Consider the following 24,753-nt stretch of genomic DNA (forward strand, 5'->3'; position numbering starts at 1 on the left):
TTTCATAAAAACTCTGACGTCTAGAAACGATGTTTTAAAGGTCTTTGGATAAACTTAACAAGTTAGACCGTAAATTAGGCTTTGTCAGCCCTCTCACTAGGTAATAACTCATAAAGTATAACAGATGCCACTTATAACCAACACAACCAGTATTAAACCAAAATGATAAAATAAATAATGAAAAAAAAAACGCATGTACACATTGTACACGCAATTCTTCCGAGCGACTGCTCAAAATTGAACATTTCTTTTTTTATGTAAGTGATGCGCGAATTATTGAGATGTGAACCATTTTCCAAGCAAATCTGGTTTGGTAAAATCATGTAAAAATAATTACTCATTGGTTGGCCTTTATTTGTTAAATATCCTTTGGTAAAAATATAAATGTGTTGCGTATTCACGCAGTTTATTGAACAGATTCTTCAGCTATACAAAACTCACAAAGGAACAAGAACCATGGTTTTCTAAAGACTCCATTTACCAAAATTTATTTTAAACGTTTTGTAAAGCTTGTACTCAGGCAGGTCGATCAATAATCTTACAAGTACCTCTACAGTCAGGGCCTTTTGCGATCAAACAGATATTTTGAGGAAGTAATTCAGTTTAAAAATTAAAATGTAATCAACGTATTTGTACGACGTGTAAATTCTCAAGACACGCAAAATACGAATTTAAAGTCTGTAAGAATGTATGTGGCTATAAGTATATGTTTGTTATAATTTCACGCAACAACGTTTGAATGGATTTTGATGAATCTTGGATGTAATACCAACAGCTTCATACAACACAATAACAAATAGGCTACTTATCATGCATATGCGGTCAGTATTTCCCTCGGGACGAGAATAAAACCAGCAACATCTTATTTTAGGAATCTTTATAAACATAATCCTGAAAAAGCTACATATAAAGGTTTAACAGATAGAATCGACAAAAAGCTGAAGCTAAATGGATCAATGTTGGTTAAAATTAATGAATAAATTTGACTTTTGAAATTAATAATTAAACCCTAATTAAATACTGCGTTACAAATTGTTAATTCATTTAAATAATTACTGTTCATGCTGCCATAAATATGGATATGAAATACATAATGCCCACTCCATTAAACATGTTATACAATAATATCAGATTAATAATTAATATTTACAGATAGCCAAATTAATTTCCTGTACAAGCAAAAATAAGCTTTTACTGAAAGCTTTTTCAACCGTATATCTGTGGTGATAGCGGTGAGAAATCAAACAGAAATCCTCAAACATGATTGAAAACATCAAAATACAATGATTGTGTGATAATTGACATTTATCTTCATTGGTAACACTGCCATATTTTATGGAAATCGCATTTATTTATATATTTTATTGTAATAATTTAAGTAGCTTAAGCTAGCCTGAATCACTCCGCGCACGATATGAGTAGGTACCTATAATATTATTTATTCGCTTTTATCACAGCAAGCCATTTAATTACTCTTACCTCGAATTTTAATTTAAACGCATAACCACCGGCAGTTAACAAATTGATTCTAAATAATAAATAGACACAAAACACCACTAACATTCTCGTTTATAGCAATAATATTTGCTTAACAAACATTGTATTAAAACGTGTAATTATTTGCTAAAATATTATGCACGGTGCAAATATCAAACATTGCAAACTTAATCCATTAAAGTGAGGCTAAATGTGACCGATTTAATGGAAAATTTGGAAATGACCTGCGTAAATACGAGCGCTAGTGCTGGCGTCAAAAGTCAATATGTCATCAAGGGAATTTGAATCTTACATCGAAGGTGATGGGACCCACAACATTGTCCCACTTGTTGGCAAGCAGAGCCCTGCCACCTGTTTTCGCGTTCCTCCCACTACGAATATTATAACGGCATTGAATACTAGGGTTGTGGTCGTACGTCTATTTGCACGCGTTGGGGGACGGGATCGATTCTCACGATGGTTAGTACCGTGACGCTGGCTTGTTCTTTATTGTGTCGTGTTTCGAACGCCGGTTCTGTACTAAGTACCTACTCTGACTGCATGATACTTGAGTAAATAATAATGGAAAGTTTTTATAATTATATAAGGTTGAAGTAAGATACTAAGTTTCTCGGAATTCGCAGTCTTTTTATAAATGCGAGGGCATTTTTATAAAGTGCAACCAATAGATACAAAGTTACACCATTTTCACACATTCGCGGTAACCAATATTGCATTTCAGCAAAATTGTTGTACCAGACGACAGCTGAAGGTATTGTTGAAAAAGTCCTAGAGATTCCTCGTTCAAACTAAAATGAACTTTAAAAGTTCTACCATAGGAGCAATTTATGTAACTGACAAAAGTTTCCTATCGACCTAGTCCAACCGACCGGGGTTTATATGTGTGTCCATGTCCAAGTTTAAAGTTATTGGAAATCCCGGACGGTCCAGCGGAGTTGACAGCTGCTCGATACATGGACAACATGTTCATAAAGTTTTATAACAGATACATACCTGTATATTCGCGATAGATCAATATTTGCGTTCCGTGGTTAATATTTTATATTGCATATCTATACCTTTTTTTTTCAAAACGACGGAATGAATGTTGAGCTTTTACCTTTATTCGCGCACTATCGAAAAAAATGCATTTTAGTTCACTTCACGGAATATTATTGGATTACCGCTGGCTAGACACATTCATGGCGCTCGTTAAATTTTCTCCTGCATTTTATTTTTCGGTGGTTAAACCGATAGTATCTGCCGATACATATCTTGATGAAACGATATTTTGTAAAGTTGAAATTGACTTAGGAAAAATATGTAGGCAACTCCGCGACCCCGCAACAGAGTTAATGAGTAAATGTACTTAATATTATGTAGGTATACTAAATCTACACATTAAAGACAGAAGCTGTCGGTGATTAAATATCAAATAGAGTAAGCGCGTCGCGAGTTAAATCAATACGGACGCCATTTGAAATCAGATTGCTTTAACACGACTATCATCTGCCTATCCTTTTCCCGACTTTGAGGTCGACTTCCAGTCTAACTGGATACGGCTGCTTCACGACTATCGTCTACCTACTGTCATCGTCTCCTGAGCCTTTTTCCAACTATGTTGGGGTAGGCTTCCAGTCTAAACGGATGCGGCTGAGTACCAGTGTTTTAAAAGGAGCGACTGCCTATTTGACCTCCTCAACTCAGTTACCCGGGCAACCCAATACACCTTGGTTAGACTGTTGTCAGAATTACTCAATTCTGACTACCCGTAACGACTGCCAAGGATGTTCACTGACAGCCGGGACCTACAGTTTAACGTGCCATCCGAAACACGGTAATTTACCTACAATAGCACAGATTACTTAACAGTTACTTACTACGTAAACTGTAGTTAACCGACCTCATTGGATACAAAGCTTCTAAGGTTTCTACCATAAAGTCGATATTATAAAGCCAATGGATAATGAACTCGGTAATACAATACGCGAAGTAAAATTGCTCATATTTTATTTAATCCACGTGAGAGATGTTTTCGGTAGGCATATGTTTTTTCCTCAATCTGGCTCTCATTTTGATCAAAAGTCAACGTCTTGTCCTTGTGTCACTTGTGTCAAAGCCAGTTGGCATCGCATACAAAATGTTTCAGAATCAAATAAGTTTCTAGGTATCTGTTATGCTTCTACAATAAACAAATTTTGTCAATAGTCCTTTTATAGTATTTTAAGTTCTTAGTCTGAATTACGAAAACGATTGAAAAAAAAATCTAAAAATATTCTTCTAAACGCAATAAATAGAAAACAAATCCACAAGGAAAATAATGTAACTCAATTACATCAAACAGCGCATTTCAATACAAACAAAGACCTTGGCATTTTTATTTACTTGCAAAAACAAAAGATACGCAGAACGAACATTAGAAAGTTTAAAAGCATTTTCATTTTATTCCGCTTTGTAGAATCCATGTTCATTCGTGGGGTTCCGCTGGATTCCCAAATCCCCATTGACTTCGATTACAGAGAATTTTGTTACACGATACTGGACGGTCGAATAGGAATTTCAAAAACAATGGATAGTTCGCCCCATTTACGTTTGCAACATAACTTTTGAACATTTTTAGCTTTGTTTCCGGGATTCCGTATCATTTAAATTTTTATTTCATTCGTTTAGTTTTTGCTACAAAAACATGGGATTATAAAAAGTTATTATGAATTATACCTACAATACACCTATTCTTTTTTTTTAATTTTAACTTTACCTAATAACTAAACCCTTAATCGTACGAGACCTGATTAGTGTTTATTCCGACTAAAGTAATATATAAGTATATTTACTTAAACAACTTTAAAAATAAATGAAAAAGAGAAACTAATATCAAATTATAAAGGAGGTAAAGTTAGTTACTACATACGAAAACTGTAACCAAGGGCTCTTATGCACACAATTTTACACTGAAACCTATCGTGCACAGAGCTCCGCTAACTCAAACTTGCATAGTTTAGTTTTCAAATAGGTAACATAACTTTGCTTTGTGCAATATACGTTAGGGATAGGTTATTGAAATTGAATAAGTACGTGTGAGCTCATGGCAGCTTAGTTAAATTTAGTTTGTGAAGCATTATCTAGTTGCTATTGTTGTGTATTATATTGAAACACGAACTCGATAGACAATGTGTGTATGAGCTGCGGAAGTAATGAACCTTCGTATGTTGGCTAGGGTGCTGTTTGTATTTTAAAACTGATATAGGTACTGATAACACATTATAGTTATGTAATGTCCCGCGGCTCGACTAGCAAGCGAGAAAAAAATCCACATAAACAAATTAATGGGTGTAAGTATTGGGTAATTCGAAATGCATAGCCAAATAAAAATTAGTGTCTCTTGATAATTAAGTTATGTTACTTTCGTGACCAACCACGATAAACATTAAACATTTCATTAGAGCAGATTAAAAGAATACATACACAATTAAATTATTCAAGTTATTCAACAACGACAAAATATGGACAGAGGAATAAAAAAGATGTCAACCAACCTTCAAGAACGAAGGAAGAGGCACTGAAAGAAGAGTAGCGCTACTGCGCAATATAAAAACGAATAAAATTCTTAAAAATACTCCTCCATTCAAACTGCTTATATTTGATAAGTGTCAGGGGAGCAAGGCCTGTCATAGCTATCAACTTGCTCTCTCTTATTTGTTGCCAATGGCAAAGTGATGTAACGAAACATGGAAAACGTGGTTTGTTTCCAACAGTTTGACTGGGTATTTATTTTTAGTGAACGGTTTTGTTTTTCGGAATTGAGAACTATAAGATAAAGAACAAGTAGGGAAAATGTATTTATGTTTTAATTTCCATAGAACGCGTGTGTAAACTTACTAATTTTGACATCGGTTCGGAGTCTGAATTTTATTAGACTTTATTTCCCCGAAAGATACTTCCCGGCTATTGTAATTATCACATGAAAACACTAACAGTATTCCAAAAGCAAGATGTGGTTGCATAAAAGCGTTATACCTACAGTATGTTACTATAACATGGTTATGGCTACCTAGAAATACAGGGTTGATAAACAACAGACAGTGTGCGTAGCATGCCTGCGTACACTGCCAGGGATTACTAACACTATTAGGGGTCCCCGCGGAGAACAAAAAGATGAGCGGACATGCTCTGTAAGGCAGGTAGGTCACGCGCCCTGCTCTAGCTCAGGTATCGTGCGGTAGGCATGAACAAAACGATCAGTTACTACTAAACTAACGAGGCGTTCGGGTGCCTTAAGACATCTGTCAAAGATTGGTACTGATAGATTGATGTTTTGATTTAAGTTAAAAAAAAAATGGGTGAGTTCCAAACGCGTGGGGCGGAACGAGTATCGTTTCTCGTCCCCCTACCACCCACACTTTGGCGCTCTATTTTCCTATTAGATTTTGCGTTACGACAACTCCGCTATTCATTTTGTTCTCCATGGCGGTCTCGAACCATTCTGTAGTAGGGTTCACCATTCTGTAGCTGGTTCCACTTTCAATCACTATTTTTTTTCGCAAATGTTGTTAGTCTGCATGGACGGTGGCTGGCAGGCTTAGCCTGAGGGTGACGTTCGCAGCGTTTCCATTAAATTTTCCTATCAGGATAATTAAGGCAATGACTTTTATTTCATGACCGGCTATTGAACGCGGCTTGTCCGACGCGAAATATTATCCTTGCAGTAAAAATATGACTTGAAAAAGTTCCTCGAAACATTTCAGTTTTTGCAATTATGGTTTTAAAATATTATTTTTTGAAGCAGTTGCGCTCACGAAAAATAATATTTTACTCGTGGAAAACACGGTATCTGGCAAAATGAGAGATAATTCTTTTAATTCATGTTACACGTTAACTGCATGCTTTCTAAAAAACTTCACACGGTACTAGTCTTTAACGAATTTATGTACAGGTAACATGCGTAATGAAACTCCATAAAACTGAAGCTTCATAAAAAAGCCATATAATATTCCTAACAAATATTTGCACAAATAAATGATTTATATTTCCATTTCCATTGATGAATATTCGTGCGGTTCGGTTTAGAAGCCTTAAGGGTACAATCCACGCGCACGGCTGCCTGTCGAATATCACGCCCAGTGATTTGAATATCCATTGTTTTCAATAAACTAATTAAACCTTACACGAGATTTGACACGAAATATTTATCATGCTTTAATGCAGAATTGATATCACGTCATATAAAGAAAAATAAATAGCTATAGTCCATTTGAGTAGGCGATAACTAAAGATGTATCTTGATACTGAAACATAATTAAAAATAAATGAGACTAAAATAATGTAGGTAAATACAGTACCTAATAACTCTCGACTTAATCAATGGAATTATTATTCTTAGAAGTATTTTATTTTTACAATAGTATTTGTTCTTTAAATAATTACCTACTCAAACGAGAACTTGTAGGCCCGAGAATTATTTAAGACCGAAGTTAAGGATATAAAATATTACAAAACTTAATATTCACCAGATATAAAAATAAAACAATTGGAGCAGAAAAAATGGTTTTAGATATCTCTCATATCTATGTAAATAAGTTAAGAGAGAACTTTGATCCCTTTTTACCCAGGAGCCGCGGGTCCTGATTTCAGCAAGCTGTGAGATGTATGTTAATGTCTATACCTATAATGTAATATGTATGTTTAACGTACCATACTTCACAATATCCGCCCATCTTGTAACAGTATAATTTGAAAAACCATACCATACTTACAGCAAGGCGTCGAAATTCAAGTAATATTTTATCGTTACTAAGAAAATAGCAAAACCAATCATGCCAAAACCACTAATCCGGTTTCAATGTGATACACGAATAGCTTAGAGCCTGATAAAGGACATTGCCTAAATTGTTATCCGAGTACAGAAAGTTCCCTCGGCACCCGCTAAGAATGACGGAAACGTATTATCAATTAAACCTTTGAAATCTCTAAAGAAAAATCAAACAAATCCAAAAATAAACCGTAGAAGGTGAAGACATAGCCTTAAGCACTAAGCACATTGCTGTACATCTAGAACGTACATTAAATTTGAAACAATAGGAAACCGTTCATTAATAATCCATTATTAATGGGAACACAATCGTCTGCCGGAGATTGCGAGGAGCCGCGGCTAACTGAGAACAATCATCGTACCGAATAATAAGGCGGGAGTGATAATGCCAGCGTTCTATGCAATTAGGCCGCTCAAAAACAAAGCAGAATTCAAAATTGCACACTAAGATACTCTTAACATTTCGCGCATTTTGTTTACCGCATCAGAGATCAGCCAAAAAGTTTCTATAATCAAGTTAGAGCGAGTCTTTTAGGGGCGAGTGCTGAAATCGAGCTAAAACCATTATTAGATTAGTGGGTTACCGACAAAATGAGGCAGACGCCAGTTTCGAGCTTTTTGGTAGCACGTGACAAAGTTTGCATTTCGGAGAGGTTGCTGTGTTCATCAAATATTCTGTTTAGCGCGAGAAGTAACTAATGTTAAAGTTAGTACTTAGCCTCGTAATTATGAAGTCGTGGTACCTCAGAGATTGCTGGCACTAGTTTCATGAAAAGATCGGAAAGTCGATAGTTTTGTGTAAGCGTATTTTTTATTCTCTTTAAATCTTTTGTTAATCTGTCAATGTACATCTTTAATACTCGTGTCCATAGACTCGCGGGTTTTTTTGAGATAGTAAGTAACTTTGTTCCTTCTGTAGCTCTTTCAGTACCGCGGTAACTTTTTTGAGCACATCCCACAGCCACGCGGCTAAAATCTACTTAAAGGATTAAGACAGAATAGTTTCTGCTCACAAATATTGCGGTTTTGTCTTCCGCGCAAACTTATTAGCCTGTACCTAACGTATAATTTTCTCTCCAAACTAACAAACACATAACTTGGTGCTCGATTCCGGGTCGCACTTCGAAGGTTTTTGTCTTCGCTCATATTCACTTAACATGAACAAAACAGCAAATTCTATTTAATTAAAGTCACTAATAATAATTTCCTACAAACTTGTTTGCCTTTCTATGATTAGGAATTTTCACGCTTTCACGATAACAGCATTATTTAAATGAATAGCTCCGTAATAAAATCAAAGAATGATTTTATAATCCTGAATATTTTTCTCTCTCGTAAAGTGAACAAAACTTACAAACAATACAAGAGTATTTGAATGGAATAAAATCACTGCGAAACGGAATAAAAGGAACAGATTATTCGCAATGCAGGCTTCGAGAGTAGGAAGAAATTGTACTTTTTTGACGTTATAGACGGATAAATTGTATCTGAAAATATAAAACTGGCGCTTTCGGATAAACTGCTTGACGTAGGATGCTTTTTATTTAGGCTATGTTTTTACTTTTATTTGTCCATCGTTTAGGTTTGTAACGATTTTTATTATTTTTTAATCTATTTGTGTTAGTTGGTACGGAGATAGACAAGACCTCGAAGGAAATATGCACCAATTATCCACATGGCTGTACTCTAGTGAGGATATTGAGGGCAATAAAAATCGGGTAAAAAATTGCTAGAATAGTTGCGTTAAAAATATAAAATGAATTGCTCTTCCATTAAAAATGCAAAAGCGGACAGCTTCGCTAAGCTTTGACGAACGCCCACATTATTATTTTAACGTTCCATTACAAAAATCTAAATAATTTACAAAACCTGAATGTATTAAGCATCCACATTTGTCAATACTCATTTAAACAATATTGATCCGATATACGTAAGCCCGTTGCTTGCCGAGCGGGCTGTTCAATTAAAATGATCCCTTAGGCAATCGATCATGCCAAATCCATTTAGGATTTATACTGTAACATTGCGTGATATCCTAACTGTTATTTTGTAAGTCTAGACATCCAACAGACAGATGACGTAATCGCTCGGCTGCCATGTCTGGACCACTTTTCGCTGCGACAGTATTTTATCCGGGCCCTAATTGGAAAGCGAGCCCCGCATTGCAAACAGTGCGTTTAAAAATAAACGATGCTTTCGGAATGCGCAAATCTGCTTGTTTAGTTAACGTATTTAGGCTTTTAACGTTTTCGTATAACAAGAGGGGAAGGATTTTGCGTTCGTCAGTTTGTATTTTTATGTGTGACACATGAGTGTTTTATATATTACTAGCCGTTTTCCCGCGGTTTCACCCGCGTCCCGTGGTAACTACTGCCCGTACCGGGATAAAATATAGCCTATGTTACTCGTGGATAATGTAGCTTTCGAATGGTGAAAGAATTTTTAAAAACTGTCCAGTAGTTTTTGAGTCTATTCATTACAACCAAACAAACAAACAAAGTTTTCCTCTTTATAATATTAGTATAGATTTCTATGGGCCATAGTTGCCTGAAAAAATAGTCATATTTAATGGCATTGCCAATTGCTTTGGTTGGTGTAAACCGGTTAAAAACTAAATCTCTTTATTATTGTAACAACGACTATAATAAACGTAAGAATTTACAATTATCTTTTATGTCAAAAATACGCAGCGAATAATCCTCTTTACAAACTGCGAATCAAATAGTGTGAATGATGATAGTTATACCAACCACCATTCCAAAACAATGTTTCTTATTACATATGGAGGGCACACGTGATACCAAAATTCTAGAGGATTTTTCCATCAACACTGTTCGGACTGTACCTAGAATTAGGTTTCTGTGTCTCGGCCCCTACAAAAACACTAACTATTTGACAAAGCGCTCCGACACAAAAACAACGAATGAAAACAACACGAAAAGTAAACTTTGAAACAAGTTATCGAGTGGCATTGAAATTTAATCTAAACTGTGACGTTGGGTAACTAGACCTGTAGAATGGACCAAAGTCAATTAAAAGCCAACACTGCACTGGAAATGTTGTTTGCAACTTCCTAATATTCACACGTTTTTTTCACCCTCACTTTTAGGTGTAATTCTGGGTAAAGCGTATCGAATAACAACGTAGTTTCTCGCAAGTGTGTAAATCATAACCATCTCTGTGTGAAGGTCAATACGGATAAAAGTAGCCCAAAGACGTAGTGGTTGCCATACAGTTATGTGGAATTCCCTTGGCTGTTTATGTCTATCTTCGGGTCAGATACAAACCCACTGTTATGCAGTATCTCTCCCCACAAAGATTTTTACCCAAAACATATCTTACATTTTTGAGAATAACCCTCGGACGTAATTAATGGCTTCCGAATAAACGTCTTGTATTTCTTAATTCTTTTATACTTATCGTGTTTCAGCTGATGTTTTTTGGCTTATAACGAAGAAAAAAAATAATGTACAGACCAGCTAGTAATATTAACATACTTCTTATTTTTATTTCTGCGGTAGGAATATTTATTCGGATCTCGGTCTATAAAGCTGAAGGCTGTGATCGTTTTAGTCCCTTTAACTACTGCGTTGCTTTTCAAAGAGAGTAAAAATATAGACCAATTACCGGAACATTGCAAACTTATTTCACCGTAAAAACTGTAACGATTTAAATCCAGGCTAATTTATTTTTACCTCATCTCCAACAGTATGGTAATAGAACAAAAACAATTTAACATACCTACTCAAATACCCGTGATTGTTCAATATTGTACGGCGTAACATCCCCATCTATTATGAATTTGTGTGGTACAGTTCTAAGTAGCTTACCTTCAACTAATTTGAGTGGAGGAACTTCATCGTATAGAAAATTGATAGCACTCAACCACAAGCTTCTTGCAGACTGTACCAAGTATGCGGAGCTACCTTTGCGGCATTTTGTAATAAGCTATTTCCTTAACCAGACCTTTGACACAACTATTTTGATCAAATTTTATTTATTATTAAAATATTCTGGAAAACAATGGCATCTACTATAAATAGCTGCTTTAAGTCCTTTTTAAAACAATTTTATGGTATGGAATTTTCTTAAAGTTAAAAGTCCTGCAGTCTTTTCAAAATAAAATCGCTTTAAGTAGAACCTCAAACGAGTGGGTGTGATTATGACGCTTACAGGTTGATGCTTCCGACAGATCTTTCGCACATCAAAATCACTCGGAAGTTGTCGTTCACCATACTTAAGTACATTTTTGTGTACATGGTCCATACAAAAATATGTATATTCGAAAACGTATGTGAATATAATTTTTTAAAATGTGAAGTTTCTTGCTGGCTCTTCTGTATAAGATCTACTTCTTGGCACCTTCCTATTGACGTTTCATAAGCACTTGCACCTAATAGGTCTCTAACTATGAAATTAAAGCTTTTGACTTTTGACTGTCTGTTTCAAAAACGTCCCGCAAGCAAGCCTATTGATCACTTTTTATTTTTAGGCATTTCACATCGTATTAATTAACGTACGATGCTGATGCGTTTTAACTGCGCGATAAAAATGGCCGTGCGATGATTCAACAGGAGTGTCCTTAATAAACCTGCTACCGTGGCGCACCATACGCCTCGCGTTTACCATGCGATCAGGCGTGACCAATTAGGACACTCAAAACAGATCGTACATTTAATTGCATATTTGAACGATAAAACCTGACGAACGATCATTATTTAACATTTCCTGTATCTACCTGCCTTGTGAGTTTTAATTAGTAGTAGTAATAAGCATGTGCGTTTGTGAGCTGATAGTGAAACAAGAACGCATCGTGCCATCGTTCGATTCTAGCCAATTAGTACGAGGGATACCTTAAGCAAACATTACTCTTGTAGTATCCCCAACCACAGAATAGAGAAAAACAGCTTCCATCGTTCTGTGGTGGACACTCAATTCATTGCAATTAATTAATTTCTTGTTTTTCTCCGGGATCAGTCTGCAATCCAAATGAGCATAACATATTTTGCTTTTTCCTCGTGTTGCACTTTGTCTTAATTAGATTTTTATCCTCTTAATCTTGATGCGATAATGTTTGTGAAGTGTGTGCGAATAAAAATGTTTGTGTTGAAATGTAGAAAATGACTAAGGGTATTTTTTGTTTGTAAGTGAATTTTCTGAAGCAATCGGAAATTAAAAGAAGTTTGTATTCACAAGAACTCTCTCTAACTTTCGAATGTGCACGAGAATTCTGGAGAATTTAACGTAATTTGAACATTAAACCATTTTTGCACACCCGTAATATACCAAGATATGAAATAAATATGTGGCAGAAAACTTGCGAAACTTGGAGTAAATCTTTCTTTTTCGTAGAGTAAACCGCTACTAAAGAAAACAAAGATAAAAAATATGGAACTATTTATAACGGTACGGTACAATACGGTTCAAGGCTTCGGGACATTTTACGAGCTCTTCAGTGCCCTAGGGTGCAAAATAATCAAGAATTCTTTATAACACAATATGTAAGATACGGTGGAACATAACTGGAAGGACTGACGAAAATCTAGGCTGGGACCTCGGGACTGGTACAAAGGGTCCCAAAAGAAGCAGGGGTGGATTTTAGTCAGTAAATCTTACACTCTGTTGTGGGTACATCGAAAAGAACATCTGATGATTTAATAGGTCCAAAAAAGAGATCCGTTCAAATTGTCGCATATATTAATTTACTAGCAATTATTTTATCCAATAAAAACAAAGGCATGTTAAAAAATATATAAAACGAAAACTAAATATTTCCAAGTATTGCCCCAGGATGTTGTAGTTTCACATACCGAACACATCTAGTTGAATAAAATGCAAAAACAAATAAAAATAGGAGCTACTAAACCCAATACGGTCCGTCGTCGCTTGTATTTTAATGAGCACAACACAAGGGAGAGGTGATCCGAAGTGACATTGTGCTAGGGGCCGCCATTCAACAATCAAATATTTACCCGGTTGACCCACTTCGTGTCCAAAGAACGGTACAGCTTTCACGTGTCATCTCTGTTCCGAATATTCTGTCACAATAAAGCTATTTTAGCATTTTTGCAACTTTAATGCCTAGCTTGCGATGGCCGACTTCGCGACATTTCACACTTCATATTTTACATATTTATTTATAGGTGCTTGTATTTTGAGCGCCAGAAGTGGATGGATGAATTTTTTTGGTGTGAAGTCATCAAATGGGTCCCGCATTATCAGACTCTTATTGACTAAAACCCACCATGCGCCTTCTGAAAGCTTTCGTGTACCAAGGCACTGGTAACTATTTAACAGCCGGTACACGTCATCCCTGACTTGAACAAAATGCGGAGCACTAGTGCGTCGCGGTAAAGCGATTGTATCCACTTACGTCCAAAACTTACGGCAGTGGACTGCATCTAAGAAAACTCTTGAGAATTTCTGTCCGCATTCCAACAGAAACACAACAATGTATTTTTCAGACTCCCAACAAAACCTCGTTTTGAGCAGTTCAGTAAGCGCATCTGAACTAGATCACAATTGAAAAGGCTAAATAAAAATTGTCTGTACATTTTATACGGAATTTAGTAGTTCTGTCGTAGAAGCACAACAAAGGAACCTCAAGTTTCCTCGTCAGCAAACCGCAATAACGGAATAGGAAGCCGGACAAAGACGGTACAAACATTTTATTATGTTGAATAGAGAACTACCTTAACATCAATTTCGCAGTAACATCAATCTCTGACAATTAATTGGTATTATATAACATACATGCTTACATAACCCTTATACTATATATTCGTGAAATGTAGATATTTTATACAACAAGCATTAACAAGGGGCAATACTAAGTTATCGAAAATATAATGATATGGACCCTGTCCTATCGTTACAGTTACATAATCGTTGGGCCTACATGGTATAAGAGATTTAGTTTTGGCATTTTTCAAGTAGATGCAATAGTAATATGAGATGTGGATAGATAATTTATGCATATGACAGTTAACAAGTAGAATGTCGGTGGGGATAAAGTAGTATCGTAGTATAGTTTTCTGTCTGAAATAATCACAACCAATAGATAGACAGTGTTATAAGTATTGGAGCATTATTATCTTCAGAAAATCACAAGACGAGAACTGACTTAAAAGTTAATTGGGGTAATCCTACGTTGCTATAGTTTTTAAGTAAGTATCTATTCTTTAAGAATGAAGCCTCGCAACGATTTTCCAAGGCACGTGGAATTTAAGATCTAAATTCTAAGGGTTTTTTAATTGAACTATGATTATGGTAATATAATGGTATCAAAACAAATTGTACGCTCAATAAAGATACTTTTTTCATTTACGAAACCCCCTAACTTCCTAACAAAAGTCTGTCTATGAAAACCCTCCATAGTTAAAGCATTAAATCTTTCATAGAGGTATAATTTTATCTTAAAAAAAAAAATATTATTCCTTTAAAATTGAGAGTGTCGTGGAACGTTTATTTACGACCATTAATAAAATACGGACAAAGTAAAATGTCAGGTGAAAAGAAATTCAGTATCATTAAGAATTAACCGTTCAATGTAAAAGGTAGCGTAGTATTTTATAAATAAAAATACGTTGTTTTTCGAGTACAATTTTATGGGGATATTTTTAGTAACCTATCGGCGATTAAACTTGGTAGGATTATAATTATAGTTCGGCCGTTCAGAGAATGCGTTCCTGACACATCGCGATTGAACTGACGACGTAACTTTGTAATGGCGTTGCAGTTACGATAAAAATTTTTTGCTGATTGTTTACCGTTTTAACAATTGATGAAATAAATTTAAAACAACATTATTATATCAATAATCAATGAATGTTATAATTTTGGTCCAAACTGAGTGTCAAATAACTTGGTAAACAATATTTTTCTAAATCTATACTGCGCAATTACAAGGTTATGTCAGCGCTTTATATTTGTAGTGCTGTGCTAAAAATAACAGGCAAGTATCGTAATCAGTTCTTTTACAGTTATACTTATATTATAAAATAAAAGATTTGTTTTTCTTTTTTAAAATTTGAAAATAATGGACTATAAGATAACTTTTATGAATTTAATACAGCTAATTTCAGCTAATTATTAAAAGCTTATATTAGTATCTTAAGGTAACAAACTGCGTAAGTTAAAACTTCAATACCAATCTGTGTTTAATAATCTTAGCAAATTCGGATTTGTCTCACATAGCTTAATCTCATAGACACCAATAAGTAAGTAGTATAATATGTGCGCAGTCCTGTTTACTATATTATGTCTATGGTTTTTATTTGATTATCCGGCTTATGTTTAATGGACTTGTAGCGACATGAAACGCATACAACCTTTTCGACTCGCAACCTTCAATAGTCATGAAGAAAAATACTTCCCCGCCATTCAGCACGAAAAAGATGATGACCCTATTAAAAGAAGCCTGCGGGGAAGTCACAAGAGATGACTGGGCAAGGGTTGTTGAGAAGACTAAAAACCTGATTTTGGAACATTTTGACCGAGATATCAGGATTGATTCTGTTATTGATAATAATATAATTATACATGTAGGGGAAGATGATGATGAAGACACCACCTCCTCAAGCGAATCGGAGTCTGATTAATATTCTGTACGCACATTCAATTCAATGTACTTACTTTATTGCATAGAAATTGTAACTTTGTAACAAAGAATAAATAAAACAATTTTATTATATGAATATTACCTTTTTTTGGTTTCCACTTAAATAACTAAAATAAAAATTTAAATGATTCCGCCAATTTAAAACGAAAATAATCTTAAAATAATTTGGCGGTTCATTTTGGAGGAACGGTAACGAACTCAGTGTTATGTTGTGCCCATCACTAGTCGTGACTAACTGACAGGTGTCAGGAACGCATTCTCTGAACGGCCGAACTATAACCTTGAGCTTTTATTATTTTGTAAATCCGCTTAAGTCGAAAGAATCTCACCAATATAATTATTACTTACATAATTTTATTTACATAATGAAGCCACACTTTTATGATTGGTTGTTAGCATGGTTAATTTTTGTTATTTCTTTGCTGATGAGTTTGTTCCACCATTTCTTCTTCCCAGCTAGAACACATAGGAAGTGGTGAAGGGTGGACGTTTTTAAGGGCTATATTGAACTTGACCTTCAAAAGTGCTGATTTTCAGTCTATTTTACATAAATGACTTTTTAGCTTTAAGTATTTTGTCTAAGCACTTGTAACATAAATTATGTGTTTCACTTCTTGCTGCCCTGATCCCAATTTTATTTTGGGTCGGTGCAATATGTCTAATGCTTCCATTCCTCCGTGTCACTCGTCATACCGACACTCTGTCACTTATACATAGATTGAAAAGTTTGACTAAAAATAAAGTATTGACTTTTATGTTAGAAAAACAACTTGATTGGCAATTAACAAAAAAACTTATAATTAGAACATTTTAGGCCAAAACCGAGAAAAAATATTACCTAGCTACCCGCATAGTTAGTGTTTCATAAATAATATTACTAACTTTCCTCAGAAGACGGTTCAAATTCTACGTAATTATTAGATAATACATTTTTATGTTAAAAATAACATTTTGCTTGGAAATATATAAAAAAATGCTTGTTTTCAACAACAGTAGTTAAGAGTTAAATGGATGCCTACTAATTAATATGGATAATAATGATCAAGTCTTCGCATGACACGAAACTCCTTTGATGTCTTTTGAGCGTCGATATATCAAAGTTTATGTATGCAAACATGTTAAAATTAACTTTGTCTATTTTGTAACTGCAAAACTTGGATTAGGCTTTGATAATAAGCTCGCTATAATATAATTCGTGATTAACTAATAAAGATTCAAAATGCTTTTAATTAATTAACGTTATCTGAAACTGAAGTTTAGTACTCATAAATTCTAATAGTATTAAAAACAGGTAATTAAATAGTACCTAATTATCGAATAAAAACTGTTAGCCCGTAGAACATTATTAATGACTAACCGTATCAATGTATGCAGGTAGGGGAAAGGGGGATAGCCCCGGCCAATTTTGTTTTTTTGTTATTGTGATTAAATTATCAAGGGAAATACAACGAAAACTACGAAAAAATAATCAACACAATATTTATTCGTATTAGAATATTGAAAATTTGAACAAAAATAATATCCAATACGTTTTAAACCCACTTCAAATAGTGGTCAAATTTTGATATCTTTTAAAAGTGGCGGGTAGCTCCGGCCACCTACGTAATTAGTGGCCAAATCGATTTTTGGCGAGACACGCATCGTAGTTATAGTACAAATCCGATGGATTTATATCTACACATGCCTCGTGAGCCCAATCTAAATCCAATCCTGACCCGATCCTGCAGAGAAGTTCGTGGAACGTCATACTGATCTGCGGCAGCTCTCTCAGAACATTTTTTCTCAAGCACCGCTTGAATGGCTTTTTTTCATGTTTTCTTCACTCCAGTCTCCGCGATTCGTAGTTCTAGTTTTAAATTTCGGCATTGTGACACTGAAATTATTTTTTTTTTAAATTAAGACTTAAAATATTAACCTCTATATAGACTAACATATGGCCGGGGATACCCCCAAAACTAATGGCCGGGGTTACCCGACATGACTTTCTTCGAAAAAAAAAAAATTAAAAAAAAAGCAGCTAATTATACGTTGAAATAAACTTCAAAGTGCAAAATAGAATAGTATTCCATTATGTAAACAAAATCAAATAAATAATTACTTACCTTTATCCAATGAATAACGGTTTTCGAAACAATGGAAGTCACGCGGCCGTCGACGACGAAAAAGAAATTCACTCTATCACGCCCGAACGCAGCGGTCAATCGACTTCAACTGTTTGCATTTGACGAATTACTCTTAAACGCACATGGAGATCACACGAACTTCAAAATCACGCCGCGCGAAATACTAATATTTACTATGGCCGAGGCTACCCACCGGCCGGGGCTACCCCCCTTTTATACATAATATATATTTTAATTAGTAGGCTATACATTTGCTACGACAAAAGAAAATTCAATGAAGGAATACGTCTTCTCGCTTCACCTAACAACAATAGGATGAATTCCCAAAAACATACTACCCACTCATGAAGTTCATAATTCTATCAGTGTTACAAATGCTTGCCTATTGATGAAGCTTTGATCAAACGATAACGGAAAGCCGACCTGTATAAAATTATGATGATTTTGAAAAAAATGTAGTTTTTCGAGCGTCTTACGGAATTACTACTAGTAGGTACAATTAGATCGCAGAAGGCTCATGTATCTCGGAAGAATACAAATGATAGCCGCGAAGTGCACATTTGGCCAGATATTTAATTGTACACTTCAATAGAAATGATGGTTTTTAAATTAATTGGCGTTAGCAAAGCCTCAGTTCGAAAGCGCCCAATGTATCCCGGCTCCGTCCAAACGCCCAGAAAAAGTAGTTTTAATAAATACAACGTACCAAAACTACCTCTGAACAAGCATAAAGACCATGTTATTTTGAACGATAAACGATTCATTAAATATACACAGAAATGTTAAAAGAATCCTCCGAACGGTAAAACAATTACACGCGGAAATTCATGCTACCGACTGAAAAGATAAAATAAATATGATTCCGTTTGAGTTTTCACCGTTTCAGTTGCCATTTTAAGCCAACGCAGGAATCAACCGACGTGAAACCGGGGATACAAAAATTCGTAGAAAAATATTGGCACTAAAGAAAAAATATTTTGTAAAAAGTGCAATGATGCCCAAAAATTACGCGGCCCAGTCACAATGTTTGATTAAAGATAACGTCAGTTGATTGAATTTTAAGTTATACCTATAAACATAAATTAAAGTAAAAACTTACGTTTATAATAGTGGAAACACATAGCGCGGAGTACACGTCCGATCAGGGTAAGTACTCAAACGGGACTGGTACGTATATTTCGGGCGCGCGGGGGGGTGGGCGGTTGCATGCAAAAATCATGGCGTGAAGTTTTCCAATGAAAAAAATACACATAGAATTTTGTTGTTTATTTTACTGAATAGTCAGTCTGTTTTGTATAAATGAAAAATTGGTGAACGCACGACGTTATGACATAAAAATAAATATGTTTTTAATAAGCAATGATAATTTGCATTCCGATGCATGGCCAAGATACAAAAATACATTAAATAAAAACATTGACATTTCATTACAATAAATACCTTAATCCTTCTATTAAACAAATCATCGGAATCTTGTCTGATAAGCTGTAAAACATTATTTACCGACCTACATCCGTTCTTACTTACATTATTTCCTTTACTACAGATTTACCATTAATCACGATAATTGCCATAAGCCGACGCCTCAACAAGCTTACAACAAACAAATTCTTGAATCCAACAAAAAACTTAAAACCTCTTTACAGTGTTTTATCTCGGCGTGCATTCAAACGACGAAATAGGATTATTTAAATGTACTTCACATTTTCAAAGCTGTACTGGCCTGGCTTCTTGGCTTTATGTGACTATCTCTAGATTATCTCAAGTCCGTTGGTACGCCAGAGCTAAGACGCCTGTCCGACAGACGACAAGCATTATTTTAAATATATTTTACTATAAAATACTGGGAATCTCAGCCTTGCTTACAGAGGTTTTGCAGCGTTCTAGGTTATTAAAATAAGTTTATTAACTCAAGTCCGGTCTTCACAAAGCCCAGACTGCTCGGCAAACTATTCTACTGGGGAAGCGGATCGGGCTCGTTCAATTTTGGCTTCTTTGTGGTTCCTATTGTCTCGGGACCTCAAAGGTGCAGACATAATGCCTTTGACAAATCCGGAAATTGTATTCAGGACCTAAAGTCAGTACCCGTTCTTTTGCCTGCGGGTGATATTTCTTTACTGCAATCTCTAAATAGGTATCTTAATATGCATGCTTCATGAGAATAGGAGTAGTAGGAATTGTGTCCGAAATAAGAATTAGATAATAATTGGTTTTCCTGATTTATACCGTTATGATTTTTATCTCCATGCCTCTCTGATCGGGTGATGTCATGTATATGTTATTACTAACAAACTTAATAATTTAGAGCTACCTATTTAGAAGTTCCATTCCTAACAAATGATTTACTAACTATGCCAACGATATATTTCGTCCGTAAAACCCCTACATACAATTCCAATCGCCGCTAAGCGCAGGCAAAGAATTTCGTCTCGGAATGTGAAAAGCTTTGACCCGTAATATCGTATTTCGCAGCTACAGCCACATAGCTACGCGGCTACGCGGCTACGAGTGGCTACGTGCCGCATTACTATAATATTCTATCTGAGCTAGGGAAATATAGGTGGCTGCCAGTAAATATTTTATTGCTCATTTTATTAGTGCTTGGAAAATTCCTACGTGTTTTTTTAATTGCTAGATTTATGATGCTGTATTACGGAGATTATCATCTTACACATTACTTAACATCATTTTATATTTTTAAAAAATGTGGTTTATATTTCAACTTCAGTGATTTAAAAAACGGGTTGCTTCAATATTTGAACAATTTATTTGTATAAGCCCTCAATAAAGTGCTTCAAAAATATTGCTGAAAGAATATTTAACATAAAAATAACTCTGGATTTTTTCCTTGTATGAAATTATTTAAGAGTTTTATTTAACGTTGTTATTGTTAAATATAAAAACAATTTTATATCTCAATTCTTTAGTTACCTTTCGTTATTTTAGTTGTTCATATTGAGATGAAAACCTATTCAGCGTAAGTACTTCAAATAGGTAATTAGTGGCTTGGAAAAAACACAGCATTATATGTTGTTAGATTTTTTTATAACGTGTAAATATGTATATTGTTTGTTAATTTATGATTTGTAGTTTTGCTTATACATTAAAGGTTGTATACATTTTTTACTTTTATGTATGTACTAGCTTCTGCCCGCGGTTTCACCCGCGTCCCAAATGGTGACAAAAACTATCCTATGTTCTTCTCCCGGATCTAAGCTACCTCCCTCTAGTTTTCAGCTTAAACTGTTCAGCCATTCTTGAGATTTGAGATGTATATATTGATTCAAGAATATATTATAAGACACAGGACGAAAATCGAGTGTGTTGGTTTTCTAGTAAAAATCATCATATACTTTAAAAAAATAATTTCATAGAAACATCGATACAAGCTACTTTATTTGACTTTAAGCTATATTTTATTACTATGGATTTGTTTAACATTGCGTCATTTCACATCGGGAAGAGAAATCTTAAGACTTGCCTTGCTCTGCGTTCCCGTTCGTTAGTTATGCTCATTTATTCTTTTAAAACACATTAAATAATTTTTTAAATATTTAGTACAAAATCATTTTTATAAACGTACATATTAATAAAAATATTATCCACATTATTCACGCAGCGAATGGAAATAAGCGCTATAATTCGTGTTAAGTATTAATATCAAACAAAATAAATTATTCTCTCCTATGTGCTGTTTATTTACTAAGTTAATTAATTTATGTTATGAGGAGTTTTTTAAAGCTTTTTAATTTTATTGTCAATACATCGTTTAATTTTATTTTTTATGTAAATAAAATAACTCTGTACATATTTTTGTTGTAATTAAAAGAAACTAACTTTCAAATTTATTTGTAAAAACAGCCATTGATTTCCTATTCGGGTCGCTTCCTTGAAAAAATCAATAAAAGCTTGAAGGTTTAGAATCACTGTTACCAATCCGCGTTCCTTACATTACATTAGTAATATTCGATTTTAAATAATCACTACCGTAATTAGTTATAGTAAAACAGAAATACCGTTACATAAGAACTTAAGTAAAACCCCGTGAAGTCCAGACATTTTGTAGCCCTAGAATAATTTCCCGCCCTAATGCCGAATGAATGAAAAGTTGACGCACATGCACGACGAATTGAGCTGTAGTAAATTTGAACTGTCTTGCAAGTGCTATACGAGGTATGAATAATCGTTGCGTGATTTATGAAGCGATGTAAACGCAACGTATTAAATTTGAACCGTACGTTGTCGTGATAAGGTTGATTCCCCCTGTCTGCGTGGCTACGCTAGTGCTGCAAGCGAATCTAGCACTTATATTGGGGATATGCAACGCGCAGAATCAGATGCACTGTTGACCTCATGGTGGCGAGGCGCCGCTGCGCCGTAGTAATAGATCACGTGGCCACCCCACCCGGCTCCCTACGCCGACTACGCTACGTCACAAGAACTCATTAAACAACTTATGGCTTACCGGAACATAAACAATAATAACAGTTATATGAAGGGCCACGGCGTCTCTAGTACATCTCATATGACTTTAGTGCTATAGTAAGTACCTACTATTACTTTGGTGTTTGTTTTATCACAGTTCAGAACTAGTTGGAGCGGTGCCGCGCGGTCGGCGTTCTTTCGCCGGTACAAGGTCGGGGGCGCCGTCTGCGCCCACGGACGCCCTCTTTGAGACTGAACAATTCTGCTTGTGTTTTTGCTGTAGATAGATACTCAGCTAGTTATGTTGGGCCTGTTGCGCGGCATTGGGTGCGGCACTTGCGCACAGCTTGTCGCCAACGATCGATGCGGGCGACGACCTTGCGCGGTGGAATATCTCATCCTCGACCATATCTTCACACCAAAATTTAGGTAAATACACGGGAAGAATCCCGCGAGGCAATCTAAATGCAGCCGCCGGCCGCGCGGCGCGCCCGCCGCCCTCTGCCGCACTGTATTACACGGGGAGGTGCAACGCTGACAATCCGCCCTTCAATAGATGTCAACGAAAGTACTGCACAATAACAATATTGCACCGAGAAACGACCTCTCTCTCGCACTAAGCCCGATCTCCACGAAACACGAGCAAGCCCGCGGTAGCGCGGAAGTTAACGCCCGGCACTCGATCGCCAAGTATGCACTTCAACTCCCTCACAATTCTAATCCTTTAAATTGTTTACCCTTAACAATATTGTTGAAAATAAACTCTGTAAAATACAGCAAAGTATAAAGTAATCACATTAATAAGGTGGTGCCTGCAGCAGAATCATGGCAATTAAAATAAAGCTCATTAAGTTAGAACGCAAATACCTCACACACGAAGCGTCGTCATATTCCGCAAACAGTCCCACTTAGCAGTTTATGTAAAATAAAATCCCGTAGACGCAGCCTGTGTAAGTTACGTGATATTTACCATTTTCCGTATTTACCCTTTCAACGTTCTCAAATAATATTAATTTGTCATAAATAAACCCTGAAATTCAATTCCAAAGCTGTATAAAGCAACTGAAGGATCCGGTATCTCGTCGCGTAATTTTAAGTTAGCCTGTTAATAGCATCATTTAATTCTACTTGTACACAAGCAGAAACAAATAGCGAGATATATTCCGTAGATATGCTTCGTACTACGTACGATCGACTAAATAATTCCCTTTATCTCCTTTATGTACGCTGAAAGTGTATCGACTCCTATCCATTAGAGAAAACAAAAGAATAGATTTTTCACGACTTACAGATACTTAAATCACTTAAAAGAAAACTGTAATGATTCGAAATAAAGCTTCTAACTTTAACTTTTCAATTTTGTTTTCTTCAGCAATTTAAATGCGATGAAAGCATTCGAAGTAAAACAACAAATATAATAGTAGTTAGTGGCGTACCTACCTTTCCATTTTCATCTCTGATGTTCACGAAAAATACTTGGAAATATTGAGCGAGGCATATTTTCATTCGATAATTTCCTTAAATGTGAATAACATTTATCCCTCAAAATTACCTTGAAATTATATTTTTTCTCACATTGAATCAAATATATTTAACAAACCAATTTACTTCCATTCAATGAAGGAAATTAACTATTATATCCAGCATCATAAATGTTTCACTTTATCACAAACGGTCTGTTGAAAATATCGCATTGTTAATTAATCCTTTGCTTAATAACGTTTAGAGTTGAATCGCAGGTGGTGTCAATACTCATTTATTTGATTGAAACTGCTCAACTACCATTCAATTTGGTTCTGTCGCCAAACGTTGAAAATTAAACCCGATCATGGCATGACTTTGTCCTATAATGCTGCCCAAAATACTCGGATTATCGATAAATAGTTCAGAAATCGAATTTAGTGCCGTATTTTTTATTATAAATAACTTGACGAAAAACATAAATAAATAATATACCTTCAGTAATTATTAGTCACTGTGTAAAAAACAGCTTAAAGAAGGAAAATATACTGAAGATCGCCGTAGAAAACGGACCTCAAATGAACAATAATAGCCAAAATTCCTGCAGTGAAATACTGTTGCACTAACAGAAGCGACGTAGCATCAATTCCGGTATTTAAGCACATTGCATTAATTAAGACGTCTTACAATTACACCTTGATTTCAATATTCTGTTCGTTCTCTCGCGAATCAGAGCCGCGCCATTCAAAGTGAGCTTCCCTTTGTGGATGATAACTGCTCAGAAATAATAAATGAAATATGGATATTTCTTCGGAATGAAAACGCACTTTAGCTGTAGC

General features: G+C 35.3%; 1 protein-coding gene and 1 long non-coding RNA gene across 12 annotated transcripts in view; both read right to left on the reverse strand.

Annotated features, from left to right (window-relative positions):
- LOC124644801 (coiled-coil domain-containing protein AGAP005037) overlaps positions 1 to 24,753 on the reverse strand; it is a 300,925-nt gene that overhangs the window by 162,790 nt on the left and 113,382 nt on the right. The window lies entirely within an intron of this gene.
- Positions 17,369 to 18,242, reverse strand: LOC124644806. Its single transcript, XR_006986115.1, has 2 exons — positions 18,008 to 18,242; positions 17,369 to 17,778 (listed from the first exon to the last, which is right to left on the reverse strand). It is a non-coding gene; the product is annotated as an uncharacterized LOC124644806 (long non-coding RNA).

The sequence above is a fragment of the Helicoverpa zea genome, chromosome 31 (genome assembly GCF_022581195.2).
Source record: "Helicoverpa zea isolate HzStark_Cry1AcR chromosome 31, ilHelZeax1.1, whole genome shotgun sequence".
Classification (NCBI taxonomy): domain Eukaryota; kingdom Metazoa; phylum Arthropoda; class Insecta; order Lepidoptera; family Noctuidae; genus Helicoverpa; species Helicoverpa zea.